Here is a 23,099-nt window from a genome sequence, read left to right on the forward strand (position 1 = left end):
ACTGGAAATTGTAAAATCACCGCTACATCATAACATATTTATTAAGGTTTACAGCAATAAAATAAAACCGAATAGGCCATAACACCATGATTAACATTTAATCACTTATCGAAGGGAACAATTATCAGATTCTGCTTAAACGATTTAAACAGAAAAACATAATAAAATTAAAACATGCATCTCATACAATTGCATCACCCAAGTATTTAAACCCGAGTCCGTATCACACAAGTGGCTTTGATACCATTGTTGGAAAGCCGGCGCCTCCAAGGCACAGCGGAAAAATAAAATAATTAAAAACATTTCGGTGATCCAAACCATGGATCCATGTGTAAGGAACGAATCGGGGTGATAAAAGGTTTCGAAATTACCGAAACTTCAATCTGACTAGACAGCGACACCTAGGCAACGGGAATCCTGAACCACTATCGAACCAAGCCGCAACCTTTCCGATGTTGGCCTCTACGTAGTCCACCCAGTTGACAATGAACGGTAGAAAAATCTCAGAAACTATTTCAGTGATTTTTATGCTTGACGGCTGCTAGACCCTTTAGCATAGTTTCGGGCTTATTTATATATTATCTCTTTCGGGTTTTTACCCTTGCCATATATAACACCCTTTTAATTGGTATATCTTTTTAATGAATATTAATTCATTAAAATTAATCTAAACATAATAGTCATCATTAAAATAAATATAATAATGTTTAACCGAAAATTATAATTACATTAATTATAATAAAGATTTCGATAAACTATATTTATTTAAACTTATATACGAACCAAATTCATATACTAATGAAATTATGTTCTGATTATGTGTACAACATCCTTGTACGTATAGTATGTTCAACAATTTGATTACCCAATTAAATTAATTCTATAATTAATTTAATTCATCTGACAATCAGAATATAATACCAACTATGTTTTACTCCGTTCATTTAAACCATAGGGTGTGACCCTATAGGTTCTTGTAACGTTAGCAGTAATAATAGAATGATTCTAATGTTACAAATAATGAGTGGCATCTAGCAATGCATCATTGCTACCTAAGTTACGAGAAGTCATGATTCGACATAACCTTTTGTGATTAACCTTTCATGCATTAATCCTTAAGTCCTATATCTTTGGAATGAACACAAGTCATAGAATAGTCACACTTGCATAGTCCATCCCATGTTTCTTGATACCTTAAGTGAACTATGATACACAAATAAGTATGACATCTCATATCAACTTATTTGAGCATGGCCATGCATTTCTAGTTTCACCCAATCAAGTGGCCTAAGATATTACTCCCATTATGTAGGAGGGACTTATCCTATATTGATCAACCATATCCCTCTACATAGATTGTGGTATATCCAACATTAGTCTTTATATAACAACCAGTTACGATGTTCGTTTGACTATATTAGAATATACAACTTAGGATGTTGGGATAATGATGATCTCAAGTATGATGATCATATACATATTAATCACTATGAGTAATGTTGTGACAATTACATAATAATCCAAGAAACATACTCATAGCAGGTCAGTCCAATATGTTGTTCTCTAACACACATATTCATGCATTGATTTTGACACTCCATATCAATGACAACTCTTTATCATCAATCAACTACATGTTAGTCTTAATGCATTATTGTTATCCTAGCCAACAATAATACTTGACTAAGGATCTTTTAAGAATAATCATATTATTCTCAGGACATTATTATAAAACAGTTTATTTATGTACACAGAAAAGAAACTAGAATAATAATGGCAACGCCTTATATCAATAAACATGATAAATCAAGTATGTTATTACAACCATCTCGTGATTGATCTTTAGGCATACTCTTACAGTATATGACTATCATGCCATCTTTTTTATCTTTCTTTACACATTTCGGCATTCTCATAGGAAAACAACCTCAGCTCTTCCAACTCATCAAGTTGTAACATCCTTCTCTCACCGGCTTAGTTAAGATCAAAGTTCAACTGCTTCAAAGCCTAGTGAGCTCTATTCTCAACTCTAATGGCAAATGACATGCGTTTCAAAAGACTAACCGATAAAGAGTCATTCCTAATGGTGTCTTACATGATGTTCAATAGGCCCATAATGCATCATCGAGCCTTCGAGACTAATCTTTTCTACTAGGGCATACTACTCTTTCAAGGATACCTTTGATTTCACGGTTCACTTTTTCAACTTGCCCATTAGATTGGGGGTGATAGGTAGTAGCAATCTTGTGCTTCACATCATATTTGTCAAGCAACCACTTAAGCCATTTGTTCACAAAGTGAGAACCTTCATCACTAATAATAGCTCTTGGTGTCCCAAATCGTGTAAACACATGCTTATGTAGGAATTGCATGGCTACCTTAGCATCATTTGTAGGGCATGCTTTAGCTTCAACCCACTTGGATACATAGTCCACAACAACTAGATGTATTTGTTCCCATACAAAGAAGGAAACGAGCCTAAGATGTAGCAGTCTGATTTAGACCCTAATCAGAATAGTGGTTTTGAAACCACGAATTTGACTCAGTAAAATATTTAAATATTATTTTTCGTGTTTATTATATGTGAATTTGCATGTGTGAAAAATTGTTATGAAAATTTGATTGTTTGTGTGATTAATTTGATAAAAGGTCTTAATCGCGTAAGTTGAAAACTTGATAGTTTAAATCATAAAGGTTGATTTGATAGTGGCTTTTTAATATGAAGTATTATTGTTGCAAATGATCCATTAATTTAGTGATGGCCGAATATACCATAAAATATATGTTTATGTTATTATATTAATAAGGTTAAATAAGTAAAATATGATAAAAGTTAACTTATAATATATTAAAAAATAAAAATAATAATAAAGCCAAGCATACATACTTTGTAATTGCCGAAAATAAAAGAAGGAAGAAAAGGAAAAAGAACCAAGGTATTCGGCCATTGTTGATCCAATTTTATGGTATGTTTTGTTTTGGTTTTTGATAACTTTTATGTTTTGAGATCGTTGCTTCAAGTACTACCCGACCCATGCTTGAATTTTTTTATTTTGGTGAATATTTTGAGATATGCCATTGATGAATATTTGTGTTTTGTGATGTTGTTGATAAATTATGAAAGATATGTTTTGGATTAATATGTTTTGTATTGGGGTTTTTGATGATTTTGAGTTAATAGGACTAAATTGCAAAAATAATAAATCAAAGGACTAAAATGAAAAATAAATGAAATATATGGATTAGTATGGAATAAGGAAGATTCGGCCCTACTATGATGTAATGAGGTTTTGAGTATTTTGTGTTTTATACAATTAGGACTAATTTGTAAAAAGTATGAAATATCAAGGGTAAAATGGTAATTTTCCCAGTTTTGTTTTTTTGGATTAAATTGAATGAAATTGTGTTTAAATGAGGTTAATTTGAAATCATATAGATCAAGAAAAAAGGAAACCGAACTTGGATCGGGGAAAAACAAAAATAGTCGAATAGCCGAATTGTAACGTCCGTTGATATCGGAGGTAAGTCTTTAAGTAATTAAACATGATTTATTTTGAACATAAAATGATTTACTATGATGAATCAAATTGCATAATGTATTAGTTGTTAGCCGAATGCAATATGTAAATAAATTAATGTGATTAAGTTGTATTTGAATGATATCAAAACCTCTGAAAATGTGTATTTGTTACATAGAATATTATACGATTTGATATATATGAAATGTTGTGGAATGATTTTTGTATTTATAATATTCGGGCTTTGAGCCTAGCAAGCCTTGAGCTGGTGACTTTGATCAGGCTTTGTGCCTTGCAGGCTTAGTGTCGGTGAATAAATATCAGACCTTGAGTCTAGCAGGCCTTGCGCCGGTGTGTGATTCAGGCTTATGCCTAGCAGGTTTATACCGGTGATTTGTTTTCAAGTCTATGATGATGAGAATTCAAATTTATTGTGGATATTGAGCAAGTGAAAATGAGCTAAATTGCCGAAAAGGTAAGTATATGTGAGCTTATATTGAATTTGAATATTCGATTATATGTGAAGTTGTCTTATATGTGCATATTCGGCCATAAGTAATGTTATATTAAATTTGAACTATAAGTTATATGTGATGTTTTATTTATCTCTTAAATTCAGTCACATGTGAATATATAATTAATCTTGTGAAGTTGGCCATACATGTAAATGAATATGTGATGAAATATTTGATCTTGTATAATCAGCTTATAGGAAATATTTATGTGGTGTTCTATACTTGATTGTGAATATTTGGCCAAGGTATTTCATTAAGATGAAGTATATCATTAAGAATATAATTTGCTTAGTTTGAATGTTTTAATTATTTATTGAATTGTTTAATTTGCTTAAGACTTACTAAGCTAAGTTAGCTTACCTTGTGTGTTTTGTTACTCTATTATATAGATTTTTGGCTGTAAATTACGAGCTCGGGGATCGTTATCGAAGTCACCCACACTATCATCAACTTTTAGTATTTCTAAAAGTCTATTTTAAAACTTTTGGCATGTATAGGCTAATTCGTATTTTGTTCGACTTTGAATATGTATAACTTTAGCCATCCGAAAATGGCTCAATTTCCATGATAGATTTGTTCATACTTGGATATGATTTGAACTTACTTTTAGTTGACATGATATATATTATATGTGAATGAAGTATGTGATATATGTGGTATGTTTGAAAATGGTTTATTGATGTTAGATTTGAAAGTGGATTGATGTAATGATCATATATATATTTTATGAAATAATTATTTGTTTTGGTTAGGTTTTTGGTTGAATAAAATATATTGGAATGATGAGTTTAGAATATGTAACTTCTATGAGGTTTATTCATGTTTTCATGTGTGAATGTATATTTGTTTGCAATATAATAAAGTTGAAAAGAATATAATAATAAGGACTTGCTTATTCGGTTAATGAAATGTAAATTTACCAAATGAATAGTATTTTGTATAATTATATGTTTGGTAATGGTTTATTTAGTTTCGTTTATAATGTTAAGCATGTTTAATGTAAATTTGGAAATGCATGGAATGAAACATACATATGTTCGAATATGCATAGGTTAGTTTAGTTCGGTTTGCATGGAAAATGTATGAGTTTTATAATTGGTTTTGAGGTTAAATAATGGTTAAATATTGGGATTGTTTTGTTTAATAAGACTTATAAACGAAACATTGATAAATGACTATTGGAATAGTGATTTTATATAATAGTTTATTATGGAAATTATATACATTTTTGAAAAAAATGATAATTATGTATACGCATATATATATTTATGTATATGTTTGTGAATTTGAATGATGGCTTGGTAAATTATGAAAGTATTGGTGCATGTATATATTTGCTAATGAATAAATGATTCATGATAATGAAATCTGTTTGAAATTGTGAAAGTTCAAAATTTTGTTTTTGTACTGTAATGCTTCGTAACCCTAGTCCGGCGACGGATACGGGTTAGGGGTGTTACATTTTATTGTTATCAGAGCCAGGTTTAATCACTTCTAGGACTAACGTAGCGTGTTTGAGTTTAGCTATACATGCCAAAAATTATACTGCGATAGTGTGATGACTTCTAATATTTGAAAATGTGCTTTTATATAGTAAATGGATCCCAATAGAACTGTGGCTGATGATGTTGAGAATGTAGCGCCTGCTCCCGTGCATGGGATAGCGCTAGTTGAATTACGACCTATCTCAAGTAGCCATAAGGGGGAGGCTAAACAAGCCTTCTACCAAATGATGAACAAATGGTTTACTCAGTATATCCGGACTAATCTGGCTGTACAACAACCTCCACCCCCGAATAATCCATCTCCGATACCTGTGGTACCTCCAATGATTGATCCGATGAGATTTAATAGGCCTATTGTAGATAAAATCAGAAAACACGGGGCCGAAGAATTTAAGGCTAGTGATGATGATGGTGCTGAACGGGCCGAGTTGTGGCTCGATAATACTATCCGTGTGTTCGATGAGTTATCATGTACTCTAGATGAATGTTTAAAGTGTGCCATATCTTTATTACGAGACACTACATATCACTGGTGGAATACACTAGTATCAGTGGTTCCGAAAGAGATAGTGACTTGGGAATTATTTCAAGCGGAGTTCCGTAAGAAATACATCAGCTAGAGATTTATCGACCAGAAATGCAAAGAATTTCTGGAATTGAAACAAGGTCGTATGACCGTAACCGAGTACGAGCGAAAATTTGTAAGACTTAGTTGATGTGCTCGTGAATGTGTTTCAACTGAAGCTATCATGTGTAAAAGATTTTAAGACGGTTTAAATGAAGACATTAAGTTACTGGTTGGTATACTTGAAATTAAAGAGTTTGTGGTACTTGTTGAGCAAGCTTGCAAAGCTGAAGAGCTCGGGAAAGAGAAAAGAAAAGCTGATTTCGAAGCCAGAGATTCCCATAAAAGATCATCGAGCAAGACTTTTCAATCAGCATCGAAGAAGTTTCGAGATGATTCTAGTCGATTCAAAGTTACTTCGGACTTTTCTAGACGAGATTGAGACCGACCTCCTGTGAGTTCACGAGCTACTTCGATTGCTAGTGTTTGCAATGATCGACAGAACAGACTCGAGTGTAAGCATTATGGTAAAGGGCATTCTGGAAATTGTAGATTGCATGATCGGTCTTGTTTTAAATGCGGATCGATAGATCATTTTATCTGAGATTGTCTGATGTTAGTCGAGCAAAACACTATTCAAAATGTGAGATCGAGTAACATGTCAGCACGAGGTAGACCACCCAGACATTTGGGTAATGTGAGTAGTAGTCAAAGAGGGACGAAAGATACAGCAGTTTGATCTGAAACTCGTACACCTGCCAGAGCATATGCTATACAAGCTCGCGAGGAGGCTTTTTTCCCAGATGTTATTACCGGTACTTTCACTCTTTATGATAATAGTGTTATTGCATTGATTGATCCTGGTTCGACTCATTCATATGTGTGTGAAACATTAGTATCCAGTAAGAATTTGCCTGTTGAGTCTACTAAGTTTGTAATTCGAGTATCAAACCCCTTGGGTCGGTGTGTTCTGATTGACAAAGTGTGTAAGAATTGCCCGTTGATGATTCGAGATTCATGCTTCTCGGCCGATTTGATGTTGGTACCTTTCGATGATTTGATATACTCTTGGGTATGGATTGGATGACCTTGCACGATGCTATTGTTAATTGTAAAAGAAAGACCGTTGATTTTAAATGTCAGAACAACGAGATTATTCGGATTGAATCTAATGATCTGAATGGTTTACCAGCAGTAATATCTTTGATGTTAGCTTGGAAGTATGTGAGAAAACGTTGTGAAGCTTATCTTGCTTATGTGCTTGATAGTAAAGTAACTGAAAAGAAGATTGAATCTGTACCAGTTGTATGTGAGTATCCAGATGTATTTCTTGAAGAATTGCCGGGTTTGCCACCTATTCGAGAGGTAGAATTTGGTATTGAGTTAGTACCGGGGACGACTCCAATTTCAATAGCTCCATATCAGATGGCACCTACTGAATTAAAAGAGTTGAAAGCACAGTTGCAAGAGTTAACAGACAGAGGTTTTGCACGACCGAGTTTCTCTTCCTGAGGTGCGTTAGTACTATTTGTGAAAAAGAAAGATGGAACAATGTGAATGTGTATTGATTATCGCCAGTTAATTAAGGTGACTATAAAGAATAAATATCCGTTGCCACGGATTGATGACTTGTTCGATCAGTTAAAAAGGGCTTTAGTGTTTTCGAAGATAGATTTGAGATTGGGTTATTATCAGTTGTGAGTCAGAGACTCCGATGTGCCAAAAACTGCTTTTTGAACAAGGTACGGACATTATGAGTTTCTAGTTATGCCGTTCGGACTTACCAATGCACCTACTGTTTTTATGCACTTAGTAATGCACCTGCTCTTTTGCCCATCAATTCGAGCTCTTTCACCTTCTTCTAAAATAATTTTATGCATGCAAAAAGAAGGGCTTATACCTCAAATATTAGTTGTGGTCCAACCAATTGTTTCTTAAATTTCTTTAAAACAACAATTAGTTTCTCCTCTTGATCTTTTGTTAGTTCTACTGAAATAATCACAGGCAAAGTGGAACATTCACCTAAATAAACGTATTTCAAATGGGAAGGAAGTACCTTTAGTTTGAGTTTAGGTGGTTTTTCAATTGACAACTTGGGTTGCACAAATTCTCTAACTTCTAACTTCAATGGTTCAAACCATGTGGATTGATTAAAATTTCTCAGATTTGCTTCCATCAAAGACATGTTTTTTTCACCTTTTTCATCCTCCAAAGGGTCAAGATCTAAGGCTTTCTCCAATGGATCTTCAAAATTGCTTTCCATAGAAACCAAGATTTCTATCTCTTCCATAACTGAACACTCTTTTGTCGGATCAGAAAATTTCATCGGTTTAAGAATGTTAAAGGTTACCTGATCATCTTGAACTCGCATGGTGAGTTCACATTTTTGTACATCAATTAATGTTCTTCCCGTGGCTAAGAAAGGTTTCCCAAGGATGATTGGCACTTCCTTATCTGCTTCAAAATCTAAGACAATGAAATCAGCAGGAAAAATAAATTTATTGACTCTTACCAAAACATCCTCGATTTTTCCTTCGGGATACGCTAAAGATCGATCGACAAGCTGAAGCGTTACAGTTGTAGGTCTTCAACTATCCCTAGCATCTTGAAAATAGAGTTAGGCATCAAGTTGATACTCACTCCAAAGTCACACAAAGCTTTACCACAGTAAGATTCACCAATGTTACAGGGTATAGTAAAGTTTCTTGGGTCTTTCAATTTCAGTGGCAGTTTGTTGATCGCGATTTTTGTGATAGGTAAGTTTTATATATTTATAATTAATCGTTCTTGAAACTAACTATTATCACAATGTAGGCAAGTGTACCTATCGAATAGTAGTATAGTTTTAGCAAGACCGGATTGTCGAACCCAAATGAACTAAAAGTACTAGTAATGACTGTCTTTTTATTATCTAGCCTAAGAATAATGGGGTTTTGTTTTAACTAACTAATTATCTAAACTAAGAATTCAAAGAAAATAGAATTGGGGAATTACTTTTGGAAAAACGATTGAATTAAGACAATACCTAAGGAAAAATCCACCTAGACTTCACTTGTTATTCTGACTCCAAATCGGAAAATTTATTTATTTAACTTGTTCCGTAGAGATCCCTAAGTTATGTTATTATCCCTATTCAAGACTAATAACGTCTAATCCCTAGATTGAATAATTGATACTTTTTTCTAATTAACACCCTAGGGTTGCATTAACTCGATCTATGGATTCCCTTATAAGGTTTCACTCTAATCTGGCAAAATCTTGTCACCCTATCTCTAGGCATGCAATCAACTCCTCTTGATTATGAAAAATATACTCTTAGACGGGGTCTATTCCTCCTCTGAATAAGAGCTTATCTTGAATCAGTATCTTGGGATATCAAAACAAGAATTAAGAACACATAATTAAGAACAAGTTAAATATTTATCATACAATTCAGAAAATAAAAACAAGATTCCCCTTAGGTATTTAGGGGATTTAGTTCATAACTAAAAAGGAAAACATCTCAGAAGAATAATGAATACAAAACATAAAGAAAACCCAAAACTCTTGAAGGGAAATTTAGGGTAGATCTTCAGTCTTAATGGTGAATCCGGCTTCTGAGATGGATCAATCGGCTTTCCTTGAGCAGTTCCCTGCCTCCTTTTCTCTGCGTCCTCTTTAACTCTTCCTTTGGGGTGTATTTATAGGCTTTAGAATGTCTAAAAGCCCTCAAAATTAGCCTTTTTCGAATTAGACTCAACTTGGGCTCAGTAGGGACACGCCCGTGTGTGACTACTTCAGGCCGTGCTCGAACCTGTTAGAATGGCACGGGCGTGTGTTCTACCGCATGAGTCGTGCATCGATTCTGCCAAATTGGCATGGCCGTGTGGGCTGTCAGTGTGAGGAAGTCCAGGCCATTTTGATTTCATACGTTGGCCCATTTTCTCCGTTTTTGGCCCATTTCTCGTTCTTTTCACTCTCCTATGCTCACCTAAGTACAAAACATGAAATTAAGGCATTAGGAGCATTAAATTCACCAATTCTAAGGAAAAATCATCCATAAAATGTGTTAAGCATGGGGTAAAAGTATGTATAAATTACGGTTTATTATTTGTTCAACAGGAACACACTACACTCCTTTGTCAAGGCAACAGTCTCATACTCACTCAGTCGTTTCTTCTTGGACAATATATCCTTCATAAACTTTGCATAATTCGACATTTGTTCTAAAGCCTCCACCAATAGAGTATTGATGTGTAACTGCTTCAAAACATCCAAAAACTTCTTGAATTGCACCTCTTGTTTCTGCTTGTGTTGCTGTAATCTTTGCGGATATGGAGGTGATGGAACTTTCAGTTGAACCGAATAACTCTTTTGAGTAGGTAAATTTGCATCCAAAGAAGATGTTAAAGTATCTGAATTCACCAATTTAGGATTTTGTAACATCCTAATTTTCGGATTTATTCGCGGTTTTCAATATTTTGTAAAGATTTTAAAATTTTGTATTTGGATGTGGAATTAATATTTTGAGTAGGTAAATGGGCTTGTAGAAGGCCCATGTGTTGGCCAAAACCCGGTTGAATTTTTGAATTTTGGACTTAGGAGTTAGGGGTTCTGGCTAGGTGGTCCTTGTATAGAGTTATGGGCAAATTGCATCACAAAAAGAGCGTTGGTAAAGTGGCCAGGGTGACGCCACTAGGCTCCTAAAAAGGTGGCGTGTGGAGCTTTGAGGGAGGCATGGGATCGATTCCCTGTGTTGGCAAATAGATGCATTTATTTTTAAGTGCAGGAGGGGTAGTGTTGGAGTCCAGATGGATTCTGCTAAAGGAGAGTTTGGATCAGTCCAAACGCTTGGATTAAGGAGTGATAAGGGGAGAGATTTAAGGGATTTGGAGAGAGGCTAAGAGTTGGCCGAATTTAAGGAATTGAAGAGGGAAAATTCGGCAGAGGGTTTAGGTTAATATTTCGGCACCTAGGGCTTTGTGAGGTGCCTTTTTCTTCTGCTCAGGCATCACAAGGTTTTCTTTTCTCTCTTCTTCCTCTCTAGCTGAAACTACCACCTCCCCTATTCTTCTTTTTCTATTTTTCTTCTTCAAAACCATTCATCAATTCTGCTGTTCATCAATACTTTTGCCGAATCCGCAAAAGCCGAAATCTTGTGATCACTGCTTGTGCCGATTTCTTCAAAGCCAGGTCCTTCTATGTTCTTTTTTTTATTAAATCTACGATTATCTTTTCTTAATCCTAGATACCTGACGGCAATTCTACTTCAAGGTCATAGCCTCATATCGTCATCTCCTTCACCACCCAAAAGCCGAAAGTACCATTGGTTTAGGGGCTTATAGCCGAAACTTCTTCAACCATTGGATTCGGGTTTTACCATTGTTCTAAGGATAAATCTGCACTGGATTGCGTGGAAATCAAGTAGGAGTAAGGGGTTAGTACTTATCATCTCAGATCTGTTCTTATTTTACGATGTTAGGAAAAGCTGACATCCCTAAAAATTAGGGAGGCTGTCGATTTGAGAATAAGGCTTTAAGGGTTTGTAACTGATGTTTTCTTTTGGTGATTAGAGTCTTCTTAAGCGTTGGATCAAAAGCGTGAATCATTGGAACAATCGGATGAGGAGCTAGCTATCGATTTTGGCAAAAAGATAAGGGTTCAAAGGCTTTTTAGGAACATGGTTCGACTTTGGTTGAGCAAGTTTTGGGTTTAGTGATTACGGTTTGTAAATAAGAACTGTACTAATCAATTGTAGGACATCGAAAGGGATCTCGGTAGCAGTCGTCGCGAATCAAGTGTGTATCGAACACCCTTTCTTAGTTCAATTCGGCAAAAGCCGAAATGCCGAAATTCTGGCATTTCATGGGCTTGTGAGTATGCGAATGCTCTCAAGACGTAGAGTAATTGTTAGATCCAGCACCGCAAGGTGGTAAGTAAGGTTGTGTGACGTCTTAACGTACTTCGGAAAAAGAGGGCCTCGGTGGGCCAAAACTGGGCCCAATGGGCTTACGGACCAAAATGGGTAAGAGATGGGCAAATTAGTCTGTTAGTTAGATGGTGGAACCAAATTGCATAAAACTGTTGAAATTTACTGATGTAGCTTGTGTAGTTGCTAAGTTACGAAAATTACACCTAAAAGAGCAAAATTACCGATATACCTCTAGGGTTTAAATTGGCTAAACTGCATGATTGATTGATACTGTATTTTGCATGATATGCTTTTATTAATATCTATTGCATGGGATTGGGGTATTGATGGAGGAAGTATTGAAAGTGGTTTATCCACGTACTGGAGGCTTTGCCTCAACTTACTGATATTTGAGCAGCGTTGCTGCAACTGTGGAGTGTAGGGCTGGGTGGGTTGAGATATTCCCCACATGGAGTGTAGGGCTGGAACGGGGCAGTGTAGCGGTTGGTGGGTTGAGTAGTCTCCCCAGATGGGTTTGCATGTTTTACTACTATTGTCACCTATGTTACTGAACTGGGCCAATGGGCCACACTGTTATGTGAAATGGGGCTAAGGCCTTGCTACTGTATTCTGAAAAGGGCTTCGGTCCACTGTGTATTGTTATCTGGATAGGGCTTAGGCCCAATGGGCTCGAGCTGATTTCGGCTTTGGATGGGTTTCTTTATACACTGAGTTTTCCAAACTCACCCCTTCCTCTTCTATCCTTGCAGGTGAGCCCTAGTTGGTGGACTTGGAGCTGGGCGGGATTCAGAGTGGCCATGAGGATTGATTGCCGATTTTAAATAAGTTTAGCCTTTATTTAGATTATTTTTATTATGCTTAAAGTTGTAATAAGGCCGCTCTTTTTAATTAATTTTATTTTGGGGATTACTAAACTGATTAGCACTAGGGTTCGTTTTATAAAAACTACTTGTTTTTAAAAGATCACGATGACGCACAAGGTTTCCGCAAAGTAAATGTTTTTCCAAAGAAATAAATATAATAAGCAGACTTAAACTTGTTTTAATGTTCGTAGACACATAACCTACTTAAAGTGTGGTAACGGTGGTGTGCTTGTCTAGGATTGGATCTGAAGGGAGCTTGGTACTTAAGCAGTCCGACGGACTCACCTCCTCTTCTTCCTGGTTTCCTACCTGGTGCACAGCTTTCGTTCACTTTAACCTACTTATAAAAGTGTCTTTTGCAACACCAACTAAGTTTTTCCAAACTAAGTAATACGGAATGTTTTGAATGCTTCGATGTGACGCATCAGATCCGGTCATAACGTCTAGGCTGGGTTTGGGGTGTTACATTTAGTGGTATCAGAGCCTAGGTTGCAACAACTCGGCTGTGGATCGGGTCCGAAAATCTTTTAAAAAAAATAGTTTTTCTATAAGTTTTTCAAAGATGTTTAAAGTTTTTCTATTGAACGAGGTTAAATCAATAGTTTTAAAATAAAAGTGTTTTCAAATGAAATCTTTTTATTTTCAGTAAACAAAAACATGGGTTTTTTTATGGACTGATAAGGAAGTGGCATACTGAATCCCCGGCACCAAGTCTGTTAGTGTTCTTTTTCTGCTTTAAATATTTATATGGAACTGGACTGGAAATAATACTGTAGATAGTACTGAGCCTTAGAGATAGTGCTATTGAAAATGTAGTATTAGGGCTACAAAACTGAGACCGTAGCTAAATCGTGATTGCGCGAAGATAACTCTGAAAGTCTATCTGTTCATAAGACATTCTGTAATAAATAGTGGAACCAGTAAACTAATGTCATAAAATTCGTAATCAGATAAATCGTTATGAGTACAAGGGTTACTCGGGGAAGAGGCCGTGGTCGAGGCCGAGGTAGCACTCAAGCTGGATCTACGTCATCTGAACACATACCAGCTGGAGAGGTACGTCCACCACCGGTTAATGAAAATGGGCCATATGACCGGGCTGCAGGGGATGACGCTTTGTCTCAGGCCATGTTGATGGTTTTGGAAAAGGTGGCCGGAGCTAACATCGGGCCCATGAATAGGGGGTCCATTTCTGAACGACTTCGGGCCAACGGAGCTGAGATTTTTAGGGGTGTATCTAGAGTGGCCCCAAATGTGGCTGAGTACTGGTTGGAAGCCACAGAGCGGATCATGGATGACCTGGACTGCTCAGTAGAATAGAAGTTGAAAGGGGCGGTTTCGTTACTGTGGGATGAAGCATATCAGTGGTGGATTACTGTGAGAGAGGGAACCCCAGCTGAGAGGGTAACATGGGAGCTGTTCAAACAGACCTTTAAGGCAAAATATGTTGGAGCTAGCTATGTGGATGCACGCAGAAAGGAGTTCTTGAATCTGACTCAGGGGAATAAGACCATTGCTGAATATGAGGCGAAATTTTTACGATTGAGTCGGTATGCTAATGGCATCGTTTCCACTGAATACGAGCGTAGCGTTCGTTTTGAGGATGGTCTCAGAGATGAGTTAAGGGTGCTCATAGCTCCGCAGAGAGAGCGAGATTTCGCTGCACTAGTAGAGAAGGCTAAGATAGCCGAGGAGGTGAAGCAAACCGAATGAAAGAATCGTGATAGGGATCGAAATCGATTCAGGAGGGATGCTAGACCAGCGGGTGCTGCAAATCGAAATGCTAAGAGAGCTAGGATGGAGGAACCGGTTCGAGCAGTTCCGATGAACACAGGTAGACCATAAGCTTGTGGGGATTGCGGCAGAATGCATCAAGGAGAGTGCTGGAAGCGTTCTGGGGCTTGTCTTCATTGTGGGTCTAAGGAACATAGGATTAAGGATTGTCCTAGAAGGGCCACTCAGGCTCATGTGGCCGAACAAGGGGCTGTGCGACCGGCTCAACCTGTGAGGGAAGGACCGCCGCTGCCAAGAGGTCGTGGACAAGGTCGCGGTGGTAATGGTCGTGGACGTGGGGCAGCTGGCAGGGGTATTGGTAACGCGGATGCTCATCAGCCAGCTTTGGTGTATGCTGCTCGTCGCCGCGAGGAGGGTGACGCACCTAATGTCATAACTGGTACGTTTTTTATCTATGGTGTACCTTATACTGCTCTGATTGATGTGGGATCAACCCATTCATATGTGGCATATAACATTTCTGGGGTACTGGGTGTGCATTCCGAGGAGACTGTATGTGGGGTGTCTGTGATAAGTCCTTTAGGTCATTCGGTTAAGGTAGAGAAACTCTTCCAGGAGGTGCCTCTAGAGATTCAAGGCGGGGTTTTCTGTGGGGATTTGATGGAGTTACCGATTGAAGAATTCGATTTGGTACTAGGGATGGATTGGTTGACCAAGCATAAGGCAACTTTGGATTGTGCAGCTAAGAGGATGGTGTTAAGGACTATCAATGATGAAGAGGTAATGATTATTGGAGAACGAAGGGATTACTTATCCAATTTAGTATCGGCGTTGAGGGCTGAGAAACTGATGCGCAAGGGATGAGAGGCATATCTGGCTTTGGTAAGCCAAGCTGAAATTGAGGATCTGACTGTGGAGACCATCAGAACTGTTAGGGAATTCCAGGACGTTTTTTCGGAAGAGCTTCTTGGATTACCTCCGAATCAGGAGGTTGAGTTTGGAATCAATTTTTTGCCTGGAACAGCTCCAGTATCTATTGTACCCTATAGGATAGCACCGAAGGAGTTAGTGGAACTGAAGGCTCAAATTCAAGAGTTGTTGGATAGAGGCTTTATTAGGCCTAGTGTGTCTCCTTGGGGAGCACCGGTCCTGTTTGTGAAGAAAAAGGACGGAACGATGCGCATGTGCATCGATTATCGCCAGTTGAACAAACTGACAATTAAGAATAAGTATCCACTACCAAGGATTGACGATCTGTTCGATCAACTAAGGGGAGCTTCGGTATTCTCCAAAATCGATCTTCGTTCTGGATACCATCAGATAAGGGTAAAAGAAGGGGATATTCATAAGACAGCATTTCGAACTCGATATGGACATTATGAGTTTGTGGTCATGCCGTTTGGGCTAACAACGCACCTGCAGCTTTTATGGATCTGATGAATCGAGTATTCCAACCTTACTTGGATCGGTTTGTAGTCGTCTTTATCGACGATATCCTGGTATACTCTGAAACGGAGGCGAAGCATGATGAGCATCTCCATATTGTGCTGCAAGTGTTAAGGGAAAAGGAGCTCTATACGAAATTCAGCAAGTGTGAATTCTGGTTGAGGGAGGTAACCTTCCTTGGGCATGTGGTCTCTGCCGAGGGGATTAAGGTGGATCCTCGTAAAATTGAAGCGATTCTGGAATGGAAGCCACCTAGGTCAGTATCGGAAATTCGCAGTTTTCTAGGGTTAGCAGGTTACTACAGAAGGTTTGTGGAGGGCTTCTCGGTAATGGCGGCACCCTTGACAAAACTCATAAGGAAAGGAGCACCATTTGTCTGGACCGAGATACAGCAAAAAGCTTTTGATCGGTTGAAAAAGGTATTGACCGAAGCGCCAGTGTTGATTCAACCGGTGTCTGGGAAGGACTTTACTGTATACAGCGATGCGTCGCATGTGGGGTTAGGTTGCGTACTGATGCAAGAGGGCAAGGTGGTCGCTTATGCATCGCGACAGCTTAAGGCTCATGAGGTGAATTACCCTACGCATGATTTGGAGCTAGTAGTGGTGATTTTTGCGTTAAAAATTTGGAGACACTACTTATATGGGGAGATGTGCATTATATATACATATCATAAGAGCCTAAAGTATTTGCTGACTCAGAAGGAGTTGAACCTTAGGCAACGAAGATGGTTGGAATTGCTTAAAGACTACAACTGTTCAATAGAGTACCACCCAGGAAAAGCTACTGTGCTGGCAGATGCGTTGAGTCGAAGGGTTGTTACTGACTTGAGAGCCTTATTCGCACGTTTAAGTCTGTACGATGATGGAAGCTTGTTGGCAGAACTGCAAGTAAGGCCTACTTGGACTGAGCAGGTTAAGAAAACAGTTGAAGGACGATTCATTAGCTCTTCAGTTCCAGCAAGTTAAGAATGGTGAGAACGAGGATTTTGGGTTGAACACTGAGGGAGTTCTGTGCTTTCGTGGAAGGGTTTGTATTCCAAAGGACCCTGAATTGAGGCAGTTAATTCTGAAAGAGGCTCATAGTGGACTCTGTGCCATGCATCCTGGAGGGAATAAGTTATATCGAGACTTGCGAGAGATGTACTGGTGGCCCGGATTAAAACGAGAGGTGACTGAATTTGTTGGGAAATGTTTGACGTGCCAGCAGGTTAAGGCTGAGCACCAATTGCCTTCGTGATTATTGCAACTTGTGAAAATTCCGTTATGGAAGTGGGAAAGAGTAACAATGGACTTTTTGAGTGGGTTACCTTTGACACCCACCAAGAAAGATTCGGTGTGGGTGGTTGTGGATAGGTTAACAAAATCTGCTCATTTCATACCTGTTCGTACTGACTACTCACTGCAAAAGTTGGCCAAGTTATATGTGGCGGAGGTAGTGCGACTGCATGGGGTGCAAGTGTCGATAATTTCTGATCAAGACCCTAGGTTTACATCTCGGTTTTGGCAGAAGTTGCAGGAAGCGTTGGGTACACGATTGGATTTTAGCACCGCTTTTCACCCACAAACAGATGGACAGTCAGAAAAGGTTATTCAGGTTCTGGAGGATATGTTGAGGGGTTGTATTATTGATTTTCGTGGAAGTTGGGAGGACTACTTGCCATTAGCGGAGTTTTCTTACAATAACAGCTATCAAGCAAGTATTCAGATGGCACCATATGAAGCGCTTTATGGGCGAAGATGTCGTACGCCGACGTGTTGGACAGAGTTGGGTGAACGACGAGTGCTTGGACCGGAATTAGTGGCAGACACTGAAAGCAAGGTTAGGCTGATAAGGGATCGGTTAAAGGAGGCATCTGATAGACAGAAGTCGTATGCGGATCTGAAGCGCAAGGAGATTGAGTTCGCTGTTGGGGATATGGTTTTCTTGAAGGTTTCCCCTTGGAAGAAAATTTTGAGATTTGGTAAGAAGGGTAAGTTGAGCCCACGGTTTATTGGGCCTTACCGAATTGTTAAGCAGGTTGGACCAGTGGCTTATCAGCTAGAGTTACCACCAGAACTGCATCGTATCCACGACGTTTTTCATGTATTCATGCTGAGGCGGTATCGATCTGACCCAACTCATATCATACTTGTTACAGAAATCGAGGTGCAGTCAAATTTAACTTTCGAAGAGGAACCTGTGCAAATACTTGATCGTGACGTCAAGGTGTTGAGAAGGAAATCAGTTCCACTAGTGAAAGTACTTTGGAGGAACCATGGCAAAGAAGAAGCTACTTGGGAGACTGAGGAGGCTATGCGTCAACAGTACCCTCAACTATTCTAATAAGGTAAAATTTCGAGGTCAAAATTTCTTTAAGAAGGGTAGAGTTGTAACATCCTGATTTTCGGATTTATTCGTGGTTTTCAATATTTTGTAAAGATTTTAAAATTTTGTATTTGGATGTGAAATTAATATTTTGAGTAGGTGAATGGGCTTATAGAAGGCCCATGTGTTGGCCAAAACCCGGTTGAATTTTTGAATTTTGGACTTAAGAGTTAGGGGTTCTGGCTAGGTGGTCCTTGTATAGAGTTATGGGCAAATTGCATCACAAAAAGAGCCTTGGTAAAGTGGCCAGGATGACGCCACTAGGCTCCTAAAAAGGTGGCGTGTGGAGCTTTGAGGGAGACATGGGATCGATTCCCTGTGTTGGCAAATAGATGCATTTATTTTTAAGTGCAGGAGGGGTAGTGTTGGAGTCCAGGTGGATTCTGCTAAAGGAGAGTTTGGATCAGTCCAAACGCTTGGATTAAGGAGTGATAAGGGGAGAGATTTAAGGGATTTGGAGAGAGGCTAAGAGTTGGCCGAATTTAGGGAATTGAAGAGGGAAAATTCGGCAGAGGGTTTAGGTTAATATTTTGGCACCTAGGGCTTTGTGAGGTGCCGTTTTCTTCTGCTCAGGCATCACAAGGTTTTCTTTTCTCTCTTCTTCCTCTCCAGCTGAAAGTACCACCTCCCCTATTCTTCTTTTTCTATTTTTCTTCTTCAAAACCATTCATCAATTCTGTTGTTCATCAATACTTTTGCCGAATCCGTAAAAGCCGAAATCTTGTGATCACTGCTTGTGCTGATTTCTTCAAAGCCATGTCCTTCTATGTTCTTTTGTTTTTATTAAATCTACGATTATCTTTTCTTAATCGTAGATACCTGATGGCAATTCTACTTCAAGGTCATAGCCTCATATCGTCATCTCCTTCACCACCCAAAAGCCGAAAGTACCATTGGTTTAGGGGCTTATAGCCGAAACTTCTTCAACCCTTGGATTCATGTTTTACAATTATTCTAAGGATAAATCTGCACCGGATTGCGTGGAAATCAAGTAGGAGTAAGGGGTAAGTACTTATCATCTCAGATCTATTCTTATTTTACGATGTTAGGAAAAGCCGAAATCCCTAAAAATTAGGGAGGCTGTCGATTTGAGCATAAGGCTTTAAGGGTTTGTAACTGATGTTTTCTTTTGGTGATTAGAGTCTTCTTAAGCGTTGGATCAAAAGCGTGAATCATTGGAACAATCGGATTCGGAGCTAGCTATCGATTTTGGCAAAAAGGTAAGGGTTCAAAGGCTTTTTAGGAACATGGTTCGACTTTGGTTGAGCAAGTTTTGGGTTTAGTGATTACGGTTTGTAAATAATAACTGTACTAATCAATTGTAGGACATCGAAAGGGATCTCGGTAGCAGTCGTCGCGAATCAGGTGTGTACCGAACACCCTTTCTTAGTTCAATTCGGCAAAAGCCGAAATGCCGAAATTCCGGCATTTCATGGGCTTGTGAGTATGCAAATGCTCTCAAGATGTAGAGTAATTGTTAGATCTAGCACCGTAAGGTGGTAAGTAAGGTTGTGTGACATCTTAACGTACTTGTGTAGTTGCTAAGTTACGAAAATTACCCCTAAAAGAGCAAAATTACCGATATACCTCTAGGGTTTAAATTGGCTAAACTGCATGATTGATTGATACTGTATTTTGCATGATATGCTTTTATTAATATCTGTTGCATGGGATTGGGGTATTGATGGAGGAAGTATTGAAAGTGGTTTATCCACGTATTGGAGGCTTTGCCTCAACTTACTGATATTTGAGCAGCGTTGCTGCAACTGTGGAGTGTAGGGCTGGGTCGGTTGAGATATTCCCGACATGGAGTGTAGGGCTGGTACGGGGCAGTGTAGCGGTTGGTGGGTTGAGTAGTCGCCCCAGATGGGTTTGCATGCATTACTACTATTGTCACCTATGTTACTGAACTGGGCCAATGGGCCACACTGTTATGTGAAATGGGGCTAAGGCCTTGCTACTGTATTCTGAAAAGGGCTTCGGTCCACTATGTTCTATTATCTGGATAGGGCTTAGGCCCAATGGGCTCGAGCTGATTTGGGCTTTGGATGGGTTTCTGTATACACTGAGTTTCCCAAACTCATCCCTTCCTCTTCCATCCTTGCAGGTGAGCCCTAGTTGGTGGACTTGGAGCTGGGCGGGATTCAGAGTGGCCATGAGGATTGATTGCCGGTTTTAAATAAGTTTAGCATTTATTTAGATTATTTTTATTATGCTTAAAGTTGTAATAAGGCCACTCTTTTTAATTAATTTTATTTTGGGGATTATTAAACTGATTAGCACTAGGGTTCGTTTTATAAAAACTACTTGTTTTTAAAAGATCACGATGACGCACAAGGTTTCCGCAAAGTAAATGTTTTTCCAAAGAAATAAATATAATAAGCAGACTTAAACTTGTTTTAATGCTCGTAGACACATAACCTACTTAAAGTGTGGTAACGGTGGTGTGCATGTCTAGGATTGGATCCGAAGGGAGCTTGGTACTTAAGCAGTCCGACGGACTCAACTCCTCTTCTTCCTGGTTTCCTACCTGGTGCACAGCTTTCGTTCACTTTAACCTACTTATAAAAGTGTCTTTTACAACACCAACTAAATTTTTCCAAACTAAATAATACGGAATGTTTTGAACGCTTCGATGTGACGCATCAGATCCGGTCATAACGTCTAGGCCGGGTTTGGGGTGTTACAGATTTACCTTGTTAGTCTTTGCAAATTTTGATTCATTTGGTGGAGGAATTTCAATAGCTGGTTGATTCTTCTGAACGGGCTTATCTTCGACATCAATCAATCGAGGTTCCAAAATTTTGCCACTTCGCAAAGCCACTGCCTTGATATGTTCATTGCCAAAATTTCTTGGATTCTTAGTATTGTCCGGCAATGTTCCTTGCGGTTTATTACGAAGCTCCGTAGCTAACTGACCCATTTGGTTTTCCAAATTTTTCAATGTTGCTGCTTGGCTTTGGATCAAAGCGTCATTCTTTGCCATGTACACTTTCAACAAGTTCTCCAAACTGTTTGATGCCTCAGCTTGAGGTGGTCTTGGAGCTTTCAAATTAAACCCTTGAGAATTGTTGGGTCTATGCTACAGGAAGTTGTTGTTCGGTCCATTTCCTTGGTTACTCCTAGAAAAATTAGGATGATTACGCCATGAAGGATTGTAGAAGTTGGACTGGGGTCCTTGTCCACTCCTATTTTGATATTGGTTCCCTATATAATACACTAACTCGGGATTTGATGGACAATTCTCAAAAGATGACCTTCCCCACAATACACACAAGAGACTACTTCAAACGGACATGGTGGCTGAGCTGCAAAATTATTAGCACTCTTAAAGGTAAACTATTTTAACATAGAGGAAATAAACGATACCTGAGCTAATAACAAAGTGAGGGTGTCAACTTGATGAACTCTGGCTACACGTCTTCTTGAAGCTGTTCGATTTGTTGGCCATTGATAGTTATTACTCGCGATCCTCTCAATGATCTCATAAGCCTCATTATAAAACTTGAACAAAATTGCACCATTCGCAGAAGCATCTACCATCAATCTTGTATGTGCATTGAAACCATTATAGAATGTCTCCAACTGGATATAATGAGGAATCCCATGATGAGGGCACTTACGAAGTAACTCCTTGAATTGCTCCCAAGCCTCATACAAAGACTCGTCATCCAATTGTTGGAAAGTTGTGATCTCGTTCCTTAACTTAGCATTTTTCTAGGCAGGAAATACTTAACCAGAAATCTCTCTGCTAATTCTTGTCATGTAGATATGGAACTTGGTGGCAATGAATTGAGCCATGCTCGTGCTTGATCTCGCAACGAGTACGGAAACAACTTCAACTTTAATGCCTCTTCAGTCACACCAACTATCTTGAATGAATCACTCACCTCCATAAACAATCGAAGGTGGAGATGTGGATTTTCCCTGGGCATACCACTGAATTGGCCCACCGTTTGGAGCGTTTGAAACATCACTAGTTTCAATTCAAATTGGGTTGCCTCAGTATCTGGCCTTCTAATTCCTGGATATAACTCATTAAAAAGTTGCACAACATATTGTCTGATGCATCGACTTCTATCATAGGCAATGGGGATGGGATTTTGTACACAATTGGCTTCATTACCTTGGTCTTGATTTTGGTTTCTAAGGTTCATCTCGACTTGTCTTTAAGCTGTTCATTCACGTCTTCTTTGTCTGAAAGTTTGCTCAATTTCAGGGTCAACAGGGAGTAAATCGATAATTCAATCTATGCTCATAAACACCTGAGTAGAAAATCATAAAATTAAAATAAGTTAGTAATGCTAGAAATAAACCAAATTGGAAGTAAATAATTTCACAAAAGAAATAACTATGGCAACAGTTAACAATCCCAAGCAACGACGCCAAAAAACTTGTAACGTGTAGGTTTGTGCAAGTGTACATAGTCGTTACCAAGTAATAAATATCGAGTTATCATCCCCACAAGGATTGTATTTGAGCTAAGTCACCTAATTTTTAAAATTATATTAACAATTTGGTAAATAAAAACACAATATAGTTAAGAAGTGATGATTAAAATATACTAAAATAAATGCAATGATCCCTAATGCAAATTATCCTAAGTATGTAAACTATATGAATGAAATATATTTTAGCAAAAGTAAACACAATTTGCAGCAATTATAATATAAAT

At 38.4% G+C, this 23,099-nt stretch overlaps 1 non-coding gene across 1 annotated transcript; it reads left to right on the top strand.

Moving 5' to 3' along the window:
- Nucleotides 1-22,025: 22,025 nt before the first annotated feature.
- Nucleotides 22,026-22,132, top strand: LOC121231377 (small nucleolar RNA R71). The gene has a single exon (XR_005929437.1). It is a non-coding gene; the product is annotated as a small nucleolar RNA R71 (small nucleolar RNA).
- Nucleotides 22,133-23,099: the final 967 nt, after the last annotated feature.

The sequence above is a fragment of the Gossypium hirsutum genome, chromosome A06 (genome assembly GCF_007990345.1).
Source record: "Gossypium hirsutum isolate 1008001.06 chromosome A06, Gossypium_hirsutum_v2.1, whole genome shotgun sequence".
NCBI lineage: Eukaryota > Viridiplantae > Streptophyta > Magnoliopsida > Malvales > Malvaceae > Gossypium > Gossypium hirsutum.